At 50.6% G+C, this 14,930-nt stretch overlaps 1 pseudogene across 1 annotated transcript; it reads right to left on the bottom strand.

The window, feature by feature from the left end:
- Positions 1-282: 282 nt before the first annotated feature.
- Positions 283-14,015, bottom strand: LOC132673425 (L-lactate dehydrogenase B chain-like; annotated as a pseudogene). Its single transcript, XR_013557448.2, has 4 exons — positions 13,566-14,015; positions 12,793-12,841; positions 7,035-7,114; positions 283-3,600 (listed from the first exon to the last, which is right to left on the bottom strand). The product of XR_013557448.2 is annotated as an L-lactate dehydrogenase B chain-like (transcript).
- Between the last annotated feature and the right edge of the window lie 915 nt (positions 14,016-14,930).

Below are 14,930 nucleotides of genomic sequence, written 5' to 3'. Positions count from 1 at the left end.
GCCTGCTTGCGCCCCAGGGGCCTAGCAGGAGTGGGTGCTGGTGGTGGTGAAGAGGACGATAATGTCAGGGCCACGGCCACCCCTGCTGTTAGCGTTTGTCAAGGATTTCCCATACGCCCTGCTGACCACTTGTACCTGTCTAATCTCATGCGCTCCTCATAACAACCCCATAAAGTAGGGAGGTACTTGTCCTACTTTTTAGAAAGGAAACAACACTGCAGAAGATTAAGTAACTTGCCCGAGGTCCCCCACATAGTGAGTGGCAGAATAAACTTCCAGGTCTGGGATCTTAATGGTTTGCTTTATTCATGACACCTTCTTCTGCCCCTTGGAGGGAGGAGGAAGGCAGAGTCCTGTGGTCCTGCACCCCTTCCCTTGAGGGCCCCACAGTGACTGAGGGTCAGCGGGGTTGGCACATGGAAACTCTGACCCCTTTCTGGGAGCCGTTGCAACACTTGGCGGTTTCCTGTGCGGTTTCCATTGGAGGGTGCTTGGGGCCCACAGAACAGCGAAGATCCTGGGATTCAGGGCTAGAAGACACGCAGCTACCTCCTGACTTACTAGCTGCGTACATGACCCTGACACCTCACCTTGTCTTTCTGGGCCTCGTCTCCTTTACCTGTTAAATGAAAGAAGAACACAACAACTTGGTCTTTACCACCAGCCCCAGCAGGATAAAGTGTAGACCATTAGGCCACTGTGGCCAGGGGCCTGGCCAGATAGAAAGCAGAGTGGGCCAGTGGGGGTGGGGGTTGAGAGGGAAGGGGGTGTGGGGTGGCAGGAAGGGGTTGTCAGGCAGGCATCGTGCTGCTCTGCTCCCAGGTCAGGAGGGAGGCCGACAGAGGTGAGGATTTCCTCTCCTAACAGGTGACAGCCACTTTGCACAGTATCACCCGCCTTGATAGGGGAGCGGAGCCAGGAGCCTTCGGTGAGGACCCAGAGCAGAATGGCTGCATCTTCCCGGGAAAACTGCATGGACAGAACTGTTCTAGGCGCCAGATGACTATCAGTTTCTTGCAAGCTCCCTGTTTGCTGACTTCCTGTTGATGGAAAATGTCCTGCTCTAACCTGGGCTGCTGTTAGTTGACTGGTTCCTGTTACCCCAGCAACAGAGCAATAGTGGAGGTGGCTGCAAGCAGCTATGTTAAATCACTTCATCAATTGTCACCCACAGGCACTGTGTCAAACAAGGGGTGGTTACAGCCCTGTTAAGCTTAGTCACTGCCTGCTACTAAATGTGGCTGAGATGGTTGTAAACATGCTCGGAATAGGCAAACAACAGGCCTCCAACAGACACGTCTTGGTTGATGAAGGAACTTTCGGAATCATGAAGACTTCAGATCATGTCCCTTACGGGTATCACTGATGACTCTATTTTGTTACATTTAAAATTTTGGCAAACCAGTAATTTACATAGGATGTGCATGGCCAGGCTACCCCCAGCTGCCCCATTCCTTGGCTCTTTACGAGGATTTATCAATAACAGCATATCCGTTCTGTTTGGGCTGTTATTATGCCTCTATCCTGGAACATCCTGTAGTGGTTATTTTTTGGAAACATCATCTGGTTCATAATCTCTTAGCAACAGAACTTTGAGGGCTAACGGCTGATGCACACTCCCAGCAAGATGATTGTGACTGGTAGGCAAACAAACCCACAGCAGCCGAGTTGGAGCACCCCTCTGATTATGGGTTTAATTGTTTTAGACCATCAGACGTCACCAGCACCCACCACAGGCTGAGCTTGCTTTGTTAGACGCTTGAGAGCATTTGCTGTGGCAGCCACACACTCAGGCCCGGGCGGAGGTGGTGGGGGGAGCTTTCAGTCACCGGGTGCCCAAGGCTGGCACAGTCTTATCTCCTCGTGGAACATGAGGAACAGGTCCTGGAACATGTATCTGACTCGAAGAGGAGGAGGGCAGGAGCAGTGGCCTTGCGCTCTGTCCACGCCCGCACAAACTCCTTTTGTGGCAGTGTTAGACTGTCCTAACACTGGATTGGAATCCAGCCCTGCTTGAGCCCCCAGCCTTCCCTCTTTCTTTCTTTTCTATCTTTTCTTTTCCTTCTTTTTTTGCCCCCAATAGTTAATTCTGTCTGTTCAAGGGCTCATACCGCAAGCATTAAACCAAGTGCAGGCTCTGATTCTGTGAGCACAAGTTCATGTATCTACAAAGGTAAAAAGCAAACTGTGATCCACGTACATGGATAGAAACTAGAGATCCATGGTTAATCATGTTGGAGTTTTTACATTTCTACAGCCTAGAATCCAGAAGTCACAGAGCTTTTAGGTCCTTCTTGATGTCCCACAGGGTATCTGCACTTTTCTGGAGCTGAGCAACTTGGTCAGCCTTCAGTTTCTGGTTGATAACACTGGTTAACCCCTGGGCACTCAGGATACATGGAAGGCTCAGGAAGACTTCATTCTCAATGCCGTACATTCCCTTCCCCATCATTGACACAGGATGACCCCTGGATAGATTTTCAACATGCATTCAATGAGGTGAGCCACACTTATCCAATAGCCTATCTGGTATATCCTTTGGCTTGATGGTTCCATAGGCACTTCTGGTCACCATCTTATGTGCTTCCTCCCAATTTTCACTATCATTCCCATTTTTGGATTCAGTTCCTAAAGAGAAATGCCTGCCACATTCACTCTACTCCATACAGCCTCACTAAAGACACCACGTTCTCCCCCAACTCGGCAGCTGCTGGGACGAATGCCGAGTTTTTCACCTGGAAGATCTCAAAATCTCGCACTCATTTCCAATCACATCATGCTCAGGTAATCCAGTTAGTCTCCAGGTAACATATGTGAGAATCGACCGGATCGGGAACTATAATTATGACGCAATTGGCTGTCCTTGATGATCTGAAGAAGAATGAATCTGAAGACATTAATGTTCCCCTGCACCAGATTGAGATGACTCTCTTCCTCTGGCTGGCAGACTCCTGCATTTTCCATCACAATCTTAGAATTGGCAGAGTAATCTCTATCTGCCACAAGTTTTGGTGTCTGAAGAAGTAAGCTTCCATGCTGCAGATGCACCTCCTCTTTTTTGAGTTTATCTTCTAAAACATCCACGACGGCAAGTTCCTCATTTAGAGACTTTCCCAGAAGGCTGCTGGCATGTACCATACCAACTAGTTCAACACCTACTGCAATGATTTCATTGTTTGGTACTATTGCCATTGCCTCTTCTTCTGCAACCAGGGCGATCAGTTTTTCCATAAGAGTTGCCATCGAGTGCAAGAGAGAGAAGGCTCTGGGGAGGTTGTGGTAGCCATGCAAAGAAGACAATGGCAGCTGCGTGCCTTGCCTCCACTCTCTCTGCTCATCCCATTCACATATCCAGGTCCATAGGGACAGCTGGGTCCTTACTTTATGTGTAATCTCCAAAGGTACTGCATAGTGTAGCACATGAGGGCCACTGCCACAGACCAGTTCCAGGGGTCAAAGGCCACACGCAATATGTGCATCCTGGAGTCACTGAACCCAATACTCACAGGCAGCATGGGGCCTCCTGTCATTGGGGCTCACGATCCTCTTTTATTCTGGTTCTTTCTGGTCCCTCCCCAAGGTGAGATCATGATTCCCCGTCTGTGAGGACTAGGAATAAAAATTAAAATAATAGCTACCATTGGAGCACCTGGGTAGCTCAGTCGGTTGAGGGTCCAACTCTAGATTTTGGCTCAGGTCATGATCTGATGGTTGTGGGCTCCACGCTGAGCATGCAACCTGGTTGGGACTTTCTCCTTCTCTCTCTGCCCCTCTCCTTGGCTCGTGCTCTCTGTCTCTCAAAATGAAATGAAATGAAATGAAATGAAATGAAATGAAATGAAATGAAATGAAATAGCTACCACTTATTACTATGAACCAGGATCTTTACTGATATGCCCTTATTTACTCCTGAAAACCTTATAAGGACATGATATTGTCTTCCCCATTTACAGATCAGGAAATTGAGGATCAGTGTAATTGAGTGATTTGCTGTAAGTCACAGAAGCAATTTCTGTTTGTGACACCCACAGTCATGCTCCTCCCCCTCCCCAGCCCTATTACTCATGAGCAGAGGTGGATTTACTAAGAAAGTCCTGAAGCTCTGCTCTGGGCCCCGTCACTTGCACCGCCCTGTCCGAGGCCCTAGAAATTGATTCATAGGGCCACATATCGTTGGGACACGAGTATTTTAATATTTTGCCTAAAGGAGAGTCCCCCTTTGATTCCACAGATTCCCTCCTCAGATTCTTCCCCTTTCTGTCCCCTTCTCTGCTCTATTCGTTCTCCTTAGCCTTGTCACTAATATACCGTGGTGTACCATTGCACATGCTAGGCACCACTCACTATGTGTTTTGAATGAATAAATGAATGAATGAATGAGTACAGCCATTGTCCTTATGCGTAAAGCAATCTTGTGCCATAGGTCAGGCAAAGATATAAAACTGTGAAAAGTGACTTGCTCAAAGCCCCTACTTACAATCCAGTCCCCTTTCTCTTGCTCTGAGCTGCCTTTGAACTTGGTCATGCCTAGGTTTCCTCTGGCCCCAACACTACAATTTACTCATAGACCAGACATCATGTCACTGGTGTTTCATCCCTGACTCCTCTCTCTCAGTGAGTTCCTTTACCCCCCAAATCCTATCAACTGCCTCCCAAGTGTCTCTGAAACTGATCACTCTGTTTATCTCCACAGTCCCCACTGCAGATGGGGTCTCCATCAGCTTCCTGGCCTCCTCTCTGCCCCCTGTCTGTTGCCCACACAGCTTCCAGAGACTGATTTTCCTGCTGGAATTACTCCCATGAATTCCCATTTTGTAGAGATCGTATCTGAAATCCTTAGCCTGACCCACAAGGCTCACGTTGGCTTTTTTTTTTTTTTTTTTCAGTTTCTCAAACTCACCATCTCCCTGACTCGGAGCCTTTGCATATGCTCTACCCACTTCAGGTGCCAGAACAGTCTTCCCCTCCTCCCTCTCTACCATCCTACTTAATTTTTCACTCACCCTTCTGGTCAAGCATCACTTCCTCAAGGCTACCTTCCATGTCTACCCACACTGAGTCAGAGCCCCTGTGAATTATTTTTATAGCTCCCTGTATATCTCTGCCTAGAACTGATAGCCACTGATATAAATAACCAAGTGTATAACCCTTGGTGTTTGATCTGGCGTTGTGACCCCTCCCTCTAGCCTCCTCCCCAGTCAAAGACCTAAGTTCCCAGAGGGCAGGGACCATGTCTGCCTGGCTCACTGCTCTATCTTTGTTTTGTTTGTTTGGCTGAAAGAATAAAGACACTCATTCCTTTCTCACATAGCCCTCGAAGTGTTTCTTATCAGCTGGCAGCAGTGCCCCATCTGGTCCTTTCGGGACCTGGGTTATCCTCCATGCTGTGGCTCTGTTATCCCTAGGAGTTGTCATCTGCATAGTTGAGGCTAGGTCATCACCATCTCTGGACTGGAGCCAGCAGGGAGGAGGGGAAGAGTTTTCTAGGTCTTGGTTTGGTTCCAGGGATCTATTACTGAATAACAAACAGCCCTGAGATAATGTGCTAAAAGACATCAACCATTTCATTATCCTCATAGACTCTGTGGGTCTGTGAGGAATGCTGGGGAATTTGGACAGAACACAGGGAGGGTGACTTCTGTTTCTGCTCTATACCTTCTGGGGCCTCAGCTAAGACTCAAATGACCAAGGGTGACTCAAATGGTTGGGGTTGAATGTTCTGGAGGCATCTTTACTTACCCGGTGCCTCACTGGAAGACTAGGCTCAGCCAGGCCTGAACCAGGGGACCCACATGTGGCCTCTCCAGTTTGGTGGCCTCAGGGGAGTTAGCTTTCTTGATGGAGGCTCAGAGCTCTAAGAGCAAGAGTTCTCAGAGAACAAGATAGAAACCTCTATGCCCTAACCTTAGAAGTCACGTTACAGTTGGAGACTGCCCAGGTGCAAGTGGAGGGGTCATAGATCCCCTACCTCTTGCCAGGAAGAGGGTTGAAGACTTTGTGTCATATTTTAAAGCCATTATAGCCAGAGGGACACATGCCAGTTTCACTCACATTCACCTACTGAGAACGTAGGTGTATGGTCCCAGCTAAATTCACAGGGCTGGAAAACACGCGTCCCTAGCCACATGCCTGATGTCAACTTCATTATAAGGAAAGAGGGAGAATGGATTTGGGCCAACTGTTTGCATTCTGCCACAGCTGTTCCTCTGGCCACCAAATATCCAGGTGTACCCCCTCTTCCCACACGTGCAATATGCTTCTCCTTGGGGGAAAACCCTAAAGTTCTGTTGACTGCCTCTTTGTTGAATGACTAACTGTATGTTTGCAGAGTAACTGTGTCCAGCCATATACTCTAAACATAGGGTGGTCAGAGGCGGTGTTCCATTTCTTAACCTAGAGCCTTGAGGTGGGCTGGTTCTAAGCGGGGAGGCAAAAATCAGGGAGCAGTGGCCTGTTAGTAGTGAAGAGAAATCTGTTCTCCCTTTATCTTGGTACTTAATTCCATCTATTTACAGGGTAGGAAAAACAATAATTGTTAATTGAAAAGAATGTCTGTCTCATTGTGCATCTAAAATTAATTCCAGATGGATCAAAGATTCAGATATAAAAAATAAACCCATAAAATGCTAGGGGAAAGGATTAGAGCAGACAGTTCATAGAAGAAGATAAATAAAAGGCTGACAATGGTATGAAAAGACACATTCTTGAGGATGAGGGGAGGCAGGAACTCTTGTGCGTTACTAGTTGGTGTTTAAATGGATCGTTTTTACAAAGGGGGATTCAGCGATATCTTTCAAGATGTCAAACGTTCAATACCCTTTTATCCAGAAACTGCATTTCTAGGTATTTATTCTACAGATATACAGCATTCCCACAATTGAGCAAAACTATATGCCAAGGATGTTCAGTGCAGGCTTGTTTAGAATAGCTAAGTAGCTGGAAACCACCTAAATGCCCCTCTGTGGGAAACTGTTTAATAAAGTAGAATCCCACGCAGCTGTTAAGAAGAATATGGTAGACTTATCAGTACTCACATGGAAAAATGTCCAAGGAACTGCAATAAGCAGAAACAAAAGGCAATTTGGAGGGCATGGTGCGTAGTGTAAATTCACGTCTGTTAAGAAAGAAAGCAAGCAAAATAATTCGTAGGTATTTTACAAAATGCCTGGAAATATTCATAGAAAGTTTTTTAACAATGGTTACTTCAGGGGGAGTGCACTTGAGGCTGTGGGGAGCAGGAGGATGTATAATTTTTCCTTTATGTCCTTCTCCACTGTATGGATTGTTTTAATTGTAAAAAACATGTAACACCTCTTTTATAGGAGAATCAAATTCAGAGTAGTGGTTATTCCTAAGGAAGAAGACAAGGGAATGGAAGAGAGGACATAGGGTCCTTTAACTGTATGTACAGTGTTATGTTTCTAAAAGAAATTGAGGGCACTTGGGTGGCTCCGTCGGTTGAGTGTCCGACTCTTGATTTTGGCTCAGGTCACGATCTCGTGGCTGGTGAGTTTGGGCCCTGCGTCAGGCTCCGTGCGGACAGCGCAGAGCATGCTTGGGATTCTCTCTCTCCCCCTCTCTCTGCCCCTCCCCCGCTTGCTCTCTCTCTCAAAAATAAAATAAATTCACTTAAATTTTTTTTTAAGAAATCGAAATGCCTAAGAAATGGTAAATTTTGTTCATTCCCTTTTACCGCCACCACCACCACCACATGGAAACCATAAGTGACGATACGTTAAGAATTGATAAAGCTGGGGGGCGCCTGGGTGGCGCAGTCGGTTAAGCGTCCGACTTCAGCCAGGTCACGATCTCGCGGTCCGTGAGTTCGAGCCCCGCGTCAGGCTCTGGGCTGATGGCTCGGAGCCTGGAGCCTGTTTCCGATTCTGTGTCTCCCTCTCTCTCTGCCCCTCCCCCGTTCATGCTCTGTCTCTCTCTGTCCCAAAAATAAATAAAAGACGTTGAAAAAAAATTAAAAAAAAAAAAAAAAAAAAAAAAAAAAAGAATTGATAAAGCTGGCAGGGGGGTACCTGGGTGTTCATTATATAATTCCCTATGCTTTTCTAAATTTGGGGGACAATTTACAACTTAAAAGAAGCTTTTTAAAAAAGGATTCGTTCTATACAACAACATAAAATAAATGGAAAAGAAGCCAGAAAAATGAAGCAACTTGGTAAATTCAACCACAGTCTCATAGGAAGGAGATATGGAAACTTAATGTTTCCCGTTTGGACTCTTGGGTGCCCCTGGATTGGAAGAAATGCTAGGGATGACGTTGCTTTGGGAAAGGGAATGTGCCGATCTGGCAGTGAGGCTGGGGTTCCATGCCGGAGCCCGGGCTGGGTGCACAGTTAGGACACTGACGCTGGTCTGGGTGCGAGCAGGTGAGCAGGGGGAAACCCGGGCAGTGCAGGGGGGCAGTGGCAGCCTGGGGTTCGCCGCCAGCACCGCCAGGGCCTCCCGGGGCTGCTCCTCTTTGCTTCTGTCGCACGCACCACGTCATCGTCTGTCAGCTGAAAGAGCAGTAGGGGCAGCTGTGTCTCCTTTCTCCCAAGTACTGCTTCTGGGGGAGACTGAGCAGCACCCCAACTCCTGCACTGGAAGCCCGGGAGAGCAGGGTCTCCGGTCCCCCGGTTCCCCGGCCCTCACTCCCTTCCCTCCGGTCCCTCCTGCCGGGCAGGGCCTTAATCTGCTGCACCTGCAGTTCTTTGATCCGTTTCAGTTTCCTTTCTTTTGAAAAAAACTAACCACAGTGCGGTGCGTGTTGCCAGCCTGACTCTGTTGCTTTGAAAGCCCTCTTCCTGTGAACTTGAGATGTGGGTGATAAAGCAATGAAGGACAGTGGCCTGTGGGTCTCACCAAGGGCCTTTGTTCTGGGTACTGATGTTATGTCACTCGCAGGCAGAGGTGGGGCCTAGAGTCTGTCCTTGAGGCTCAGAGGGCTGTCTCAGGCAGGGCCGCCGTGTCACTGCTGGGGTCCTGCCTAAGTGACATATGTGCAGGTACATGGGAGCATCCCCACACAGGGAGGTGGACTCGGGCTGCCAAGTGTCCTTCAGCCGGGCCCCTGTCCTGCTTCCACCGCTCCACCCACCTCAGATATCTGAGTGTAGACCCCAGGCTTCCGACAGGCCCAGGGCTGCTTCTTTCCAGAGGGGCTAAGACGCAGGGCACACACCCTCCCGCAGTTGCTGCCGGTGTGTGTGTGTGTGTGTGTGTGCACCCTTCAGGCCCCTGCAGGGAGACAGAGAGTTTCTGGGTTCCAGTCCTGGCAGGGACTGTAAGACCTGCTGAGCAAACAGCTCACCAGTGCATTGTGTGATGTCCAGGGTTTCTGGGCTGGCGTCCGGCTTCTCAGTGGCCCCGATTTTGTGTTCTTGTTGTTGAGCTCTTGGGAACCAAGGGCTGGCAGCCAGCCAGCGCATGCAAGGACTCCACGCTGGAATCCTTAAACACATCATCGCGTTTCTCAGAACAACTGAGTACAAGCATGCTCAGCATCCCTGTTTTACAGAGGAGGAGACTGAGGCCCACAAAGGTCGGATAGCTCGTCCAGCGTTCCCAGCTGGGAAGGGGTGGGGTCGGGATCTGGTCTCTTCTCACTGCCAGGTCTTCTCCACAACTTCTCTTCCCTGCTCTGCGCACTGAGGGGGGTCTGTGAGGATTGCATGGGGCGGGGTGGGGCGGGGCGGGGCAGGGTGGGGCGGGAGTGGGGGGAGGAGCCCTTACTCTGCACCTTGACCAGTGGGGAGCACCGAGAGCATATGGGAGGCAGAGAGTGCATGGCCCTTATTCTGTCCCACACCTCCTGTGGGGTGGCCATGATCTGGCTGCATCACTCAACTGAGGCCACGCCTCGCATCAGGGCCCTCTCCTCCCAGACAGGGTCTAGTCATCCCCTTGACCTCTCACCCCATCAGACCTAGTGGTGGATGGACTGCTATTGGGCCAGGTTCTTAGAATCGTTTCCTACACCCTGCCCTTACCTTTGAATATAATCCCTTGATTAAATGTTCCTCAAATGGCCCCATCTGAGTGTGCCATCTGTCTCCCACTGGGACCCTGCCTGATCCATACCATCCTGCCAGCTCATTGGCAAAGACCGCTGGGTCTGCTGAGTCATCACAGACAGCAGCTGGGATCATGGGTGGGGGGGTCCCTTTTCCAGTTCCTGTGCTTTTCTTTGGCTCTCCTTGTACCCTCACCCCTCCTCATCTGCCTGCTTTGCCTCCACTCCCACCTGTGGCTCTTCTGCAGCCAGAGGTCGGGGATGTTTAGGGGATGACAGTCACGGCTAAGCAACCCCTACCCCTATCCCATCCACCTGTGATGCATCCGGGAAGTGTGCTCCAGAATCATGGGCGTCATGGGCCAGTCATAGAGGCCCTGCATCCTTGGGACAAGATGTTTTGGAAGCCACTGCACAGAAACAGGATGATTTCACATTGCTGGGACAGCCTTCTTCCCTGGGGACCCGTGACCAGGAAAGCTTACCCACTCACCCGCCCACTCACTCACTTGTAATGCAGAGAGGGGCTGACTCCCCACCAGGCCTCCCCCCCCCCCCCCCAAGGGACCTGATTGTCACTTCCTCAAGGAGACTGTCTCCGGCCGCCCTCGCCAAGGCTGGCTGCCCCGTTCATCCCATCCCTCCTTGTTTTGAAACCCTCATCACACTGATATCCCTTGTCATCGTTCAGGTCCCTCACTCTGCCTTCTACTCCCTAAAAGCAGGTCCTCTGCCTGTACTGCTCACTGCTGTGTCCCCAGTGCCTGGCACAGTGCCGGGCACACAGTGTGAGCACAACAAATTGCTGAGCTAAGATGAAAACAATGAAAATTAAATCAATGCTGTGCAGATTACTCCTCTCATATCTAGGTGGCCACTGAGAGAACAATGACCAGTGCCGCAGACTGGGTCCCGGAGACAATGTCAGCCTGCAGAGTCTGGACCCTGGGCTCTAGTCCCTGCTTGGCTCATATTCATGGTATGGCTTGAGCCATCCCTGAGCGTTAAGTCCCTCATCTGTAAGATGGGATAATACTTGTATTCGTTTTATATTGCTTCATAATAAATTATCATAAACTTAGCAATTTAAAACAACACAAGGGCTCCTGGCTGGCTCCGTCGGTTAAGTGTCCGTGTTTGGCTCAGGTCATGATCTCATGGCTCCTGAGTTTGAGCCCCGCGTCGGGCTCTGTGCTGACAGCTCAGAGCCTGGAGCCTGCTTCAGGTTCTGTGTCTCCCTCTCTCTCTGCCCCTCCCCTGCTCACGGTCTGTCTCTGTCTCTGTCTCTGTCTCTCAAAAAAAAAATAATAATAAACATTAAAAAATTAAAAAAAAAACCCACATGTATTTTTCATCCACAGTGTCTTGGGCCAGGAGCCTGGGCACAGCATAACTGGGTCCTCTGCAAGGACAAGGCGTCAAGATGTGGGCCAGGGCTGGGTTCTCCTCTGGATGCCCCCGTGGGGAGGGATCTACTTACAGGCTCACACAGGTTGCTGACAGAATTCATCTCCTTGTGGCTGTAGGACTGAAGTCTTTTTTCTTTTTTAAGTTTATTTATTTATTTTGAGAGAGAGAGTGTGTGAGCATGAGCAGGGGAGGGGCAGAGAGAGAGGTTGAGTGAGAGGGAATCCCAAGCAGGCTCCACACGGTCAGCACAGAGCCTGACACAGGCTCCAACTCATGAACCGTGAGACCGTGACCTGAGCCGAAACCAAGAGTCAGGTGCTCAACCCACTGAGCCACCCGGGCGCCCCGCATAGGACCGAAATCTTCTGGTTGGACGTTGGATGGAGGCTGCCCTAGTTCCTAGAGGCCACCCACAGTTCCCAGCCAGGAGACCCTGTCCGAAGTCTCTCTCAGAACTTGGCAGCTTGGTTCTTCAATGTCGGCAAGAGAGGATGTCTTTATACCAACCTGCAAACAGGACTGAGCCTTTTATAGCATGAGGTAATCGTGGGAGTGACACACGGCACCATCTCCGCCAATATCGGTTACATATTGGCATCTTGGTTATTCTATTGGTTGGAAACACGTCACAGGTCCTACCCACACTCCAAAGGAGGGGATTACACAAAGACATTGAGGCTACAGGGATCATGCCGGTCACTTCAGAATCCATCTCCTGCAATACTAATCCCTATCTCGGAATTCTTGAGGTACCTAAGGAAAGGAATATATGAAAGCACTTCACACGGTGCCCGGTGCTTAGTGAGACTCGGAAAATGTCGCAGAAGGTGGCTAGCAGCAGCTGTGTTTTCCTTTGGCCCACCGTGAAATAGGATATGTTGGTCCGTTCTGGGTCCCCGGGCCCCACCATGCCTCATTATCTTTGACTTTCACCGACAGGCTGTGTCAGCCATCTACCTCATCTGTCTAGATCTTGAAGGCAGCTGAATTTGCCATGTGGTACTAACTAGTGTGATCAAATAGGTGTTCTTGCTATTGAAGTTACAAGTTCTTGACAGGTGAGGCTGTATCCTACTCATTTTTCTAGCCTATGGGGGGCCTAGGATGTTGAGTTTAGCTTGGATGATCCAGGAGGGTTGAGCCACAGCACCAACCGGAATGGTCTGAGTCCACGGTTATAGCCGCAGGGAACACGTGATGGTTGGCAGGGAGGGACGGAGCAGGGGCAGGTTGGATGGATGAAGTCAGGGAGGTGCAGGATGAGTCTTGGCAGGTATCCATGTCAGGCTCTGCTGCGGGAAGCCCCTCCTGTTACCATGTCTGCCCACCTCCCTCAACCCCCAGCTTTCTTCCCTTCTTACTGTTCAAGCCCCTACCTTTGAGCAGGGTCTCTGTGGGATCTGGGTGCGGTGGGCCATGCCTGTTCTGATGAGGGAAGAAAAGATGGATTCTTTCAGAAATAGATCGTCTGGGCTGGGAAGGGTCTTAGCCCCCAGGAAGTGGTCAACAACTGGCTTTAGGTTACAAGATGAGGAGTCATGTTTGTTGAGTGCCTACTCATGACTCGGGCTCCACACTTCACATATTTCATTTCTTCTGTTGTCTCAGTCTTCAAGGTGGAAAGACTAAAGCCCAGAGAGGGCAAGTGGGTTCCCCTGATCACACAGTTACTGGGTGGCAGAGTTAGGACAGAGCCTAGGTATCTGGACCATAAGTCCAAAGCTTTCTCTCTACAACACCCCTCGCACCCAGGCCTGTGGGCCCACTGGTGCTGGGGGCAGGGGCACACTTTCCCTGGCCCTAGCCCAGGTCTCCATGCAGGTTGGTCTGGCTTCCCAGCTCCTCATTTCTTCTTTCCCTCTGCCCTCAGGGTGCTCCTTCTGCTGAGTCTGTACTACATTCTCAGCCTGGCCCACACCAGCGATGGTGGATGATCCAGACACTGAGCCCAGAGATTCTTTCCCAGCAGACACAGAGGCCGCCGGAGGCTTGCACATCTGGGCGTTTGTTGCCCAAGTCTAATCTGCAGAAGATAAACCAGAGGGATAATTTCTGTCATTTCTGGACAGAGCCAGGGAGCTAGAGTCACTTCAGAAAGGCAGAGGACCTGCCTCAGCTGTGGGAGGGGTAGTGGTGAGAAGGGTCCTACCTGGCGGGGTCATCTGTCCTGGGGCAGGTGGGCCTCTTCAAGTAGGGTCAGACAGGAAGTTCACCCACCAGCGGCCGGGGCTGTAACAGCTGCTTCAAGTCTGAAACATTTGTAAATCCCTCGTTTTCACGATACCTCTGTCACTCACTGTGCTTTCCCTGAAGGGGTTGGCGGCAAACTCCTTAAAAGGCATGCGCTTGTCTTCAGGGTGGGAAGAGAAGGGGAGCCGGGTGCCTGTGTTCCTTTCGCACCCGGATTAGGGACGGGAGGCTGAGAGCAGATGGCCAGAGCTGAGAGAAGCTGGCTGTGTCCCCGCAGGGGTGGGAGGCAGCCTGGACCCCAGCCAGGACTGGGCTGAGACTCTGTCAGCGCTGGAAGCCAGCTGCTGTGAGGGCTCCGATGGGCTGGCATTACCCTGAAGCCCAGCCTGACTTCCAAGAAAACACTCTAAAACCGGTCAGTGACCCAGGGGAAGAGCATTCTGCAGACTAATTCCACTTCCTTTCGTAAGTGGGAGCCAATGCAGGCTCTTCAGGGGTAGAAGCTAGAAATGGAGAGAGCACACAACAGGTCCACGCACACCTATCTCTTCCCAACCATGGATCTGGGGCTACGGACCCCTAACCTCCTTGGGCCTGTGCCGCGGAACACGCATGTGGTCCCAAAGAATCATACGAAGCCCACACAGTCACACACAACACCCACAAACACACCCCATCCCTCACACACTGTGACACTCGGCAGTACGCAGCCATGTAGAATCACACGTAACCACATTCATGCATCGGGAGGCCACAACACACAGCCACACGGGTTCACACACATACATTAAACACAGTGAGCCTTAACCACATACATATGCACTCGTGCATTCATCCGCACTAAGCACGCACAGCTGGACACGGTCACATACGGGGATTCTGAATCCCGCACGGTCGCACACACACTCACACCAGTCCGCACAACCTCTGTGCATTCAGCCCCACTCATTGGCACATGAGAACACACGGTCACAGGCCATCACACGGAACATACGATCGCGGGGCAAGCTGTAAATGGTACTTTAATACAAGCAGCAGGGGAAAGGGGCCGGGGGTCGGGGGGGCTTGTCCTCAGAAACGGGGATCAGTGAGGGCCCGGAGGTGACTAAGTCAGGAACAGAGGGATCCACTCAGGCCCTCGGACAGTTCACTTCCTGGTCATACCTCCAGAGCAGCAGCAACTCGGAAGATCGTTGTCCCCCTTGGCCGCCCAGCAGAGCATTCCTGGGTCCTGATGCGGCCTCCTCCCCTCCCCTCTGGCCCCAGCTGGGCTGCGGCAGGGACCGTGGTGAGTCAGCAGGAAAGGGCTCAGGGAATGCGGGTG

The sequence above is a fragment of the Panthera onca genome, chromosome C1 (genome assembly GCF_046562875.1).
Source record: "Panthera onca isolate mPanOnc1 chromosome C1, mPanOnc1 haplotype 2, whole genome shotgun sequence".
Taxonomy (NCBI): domain Eukaryota; kingdom Metazoa; phylum Chordata; class Mammalia; order Carnivora; family Felidae; genus Panthera; species Panthera onca.
The sequence above is the reverse complement of the archived record's forward strand: the minus strand, read 5'-3'. Positions and strand labels throughout refer to the sequence as shown.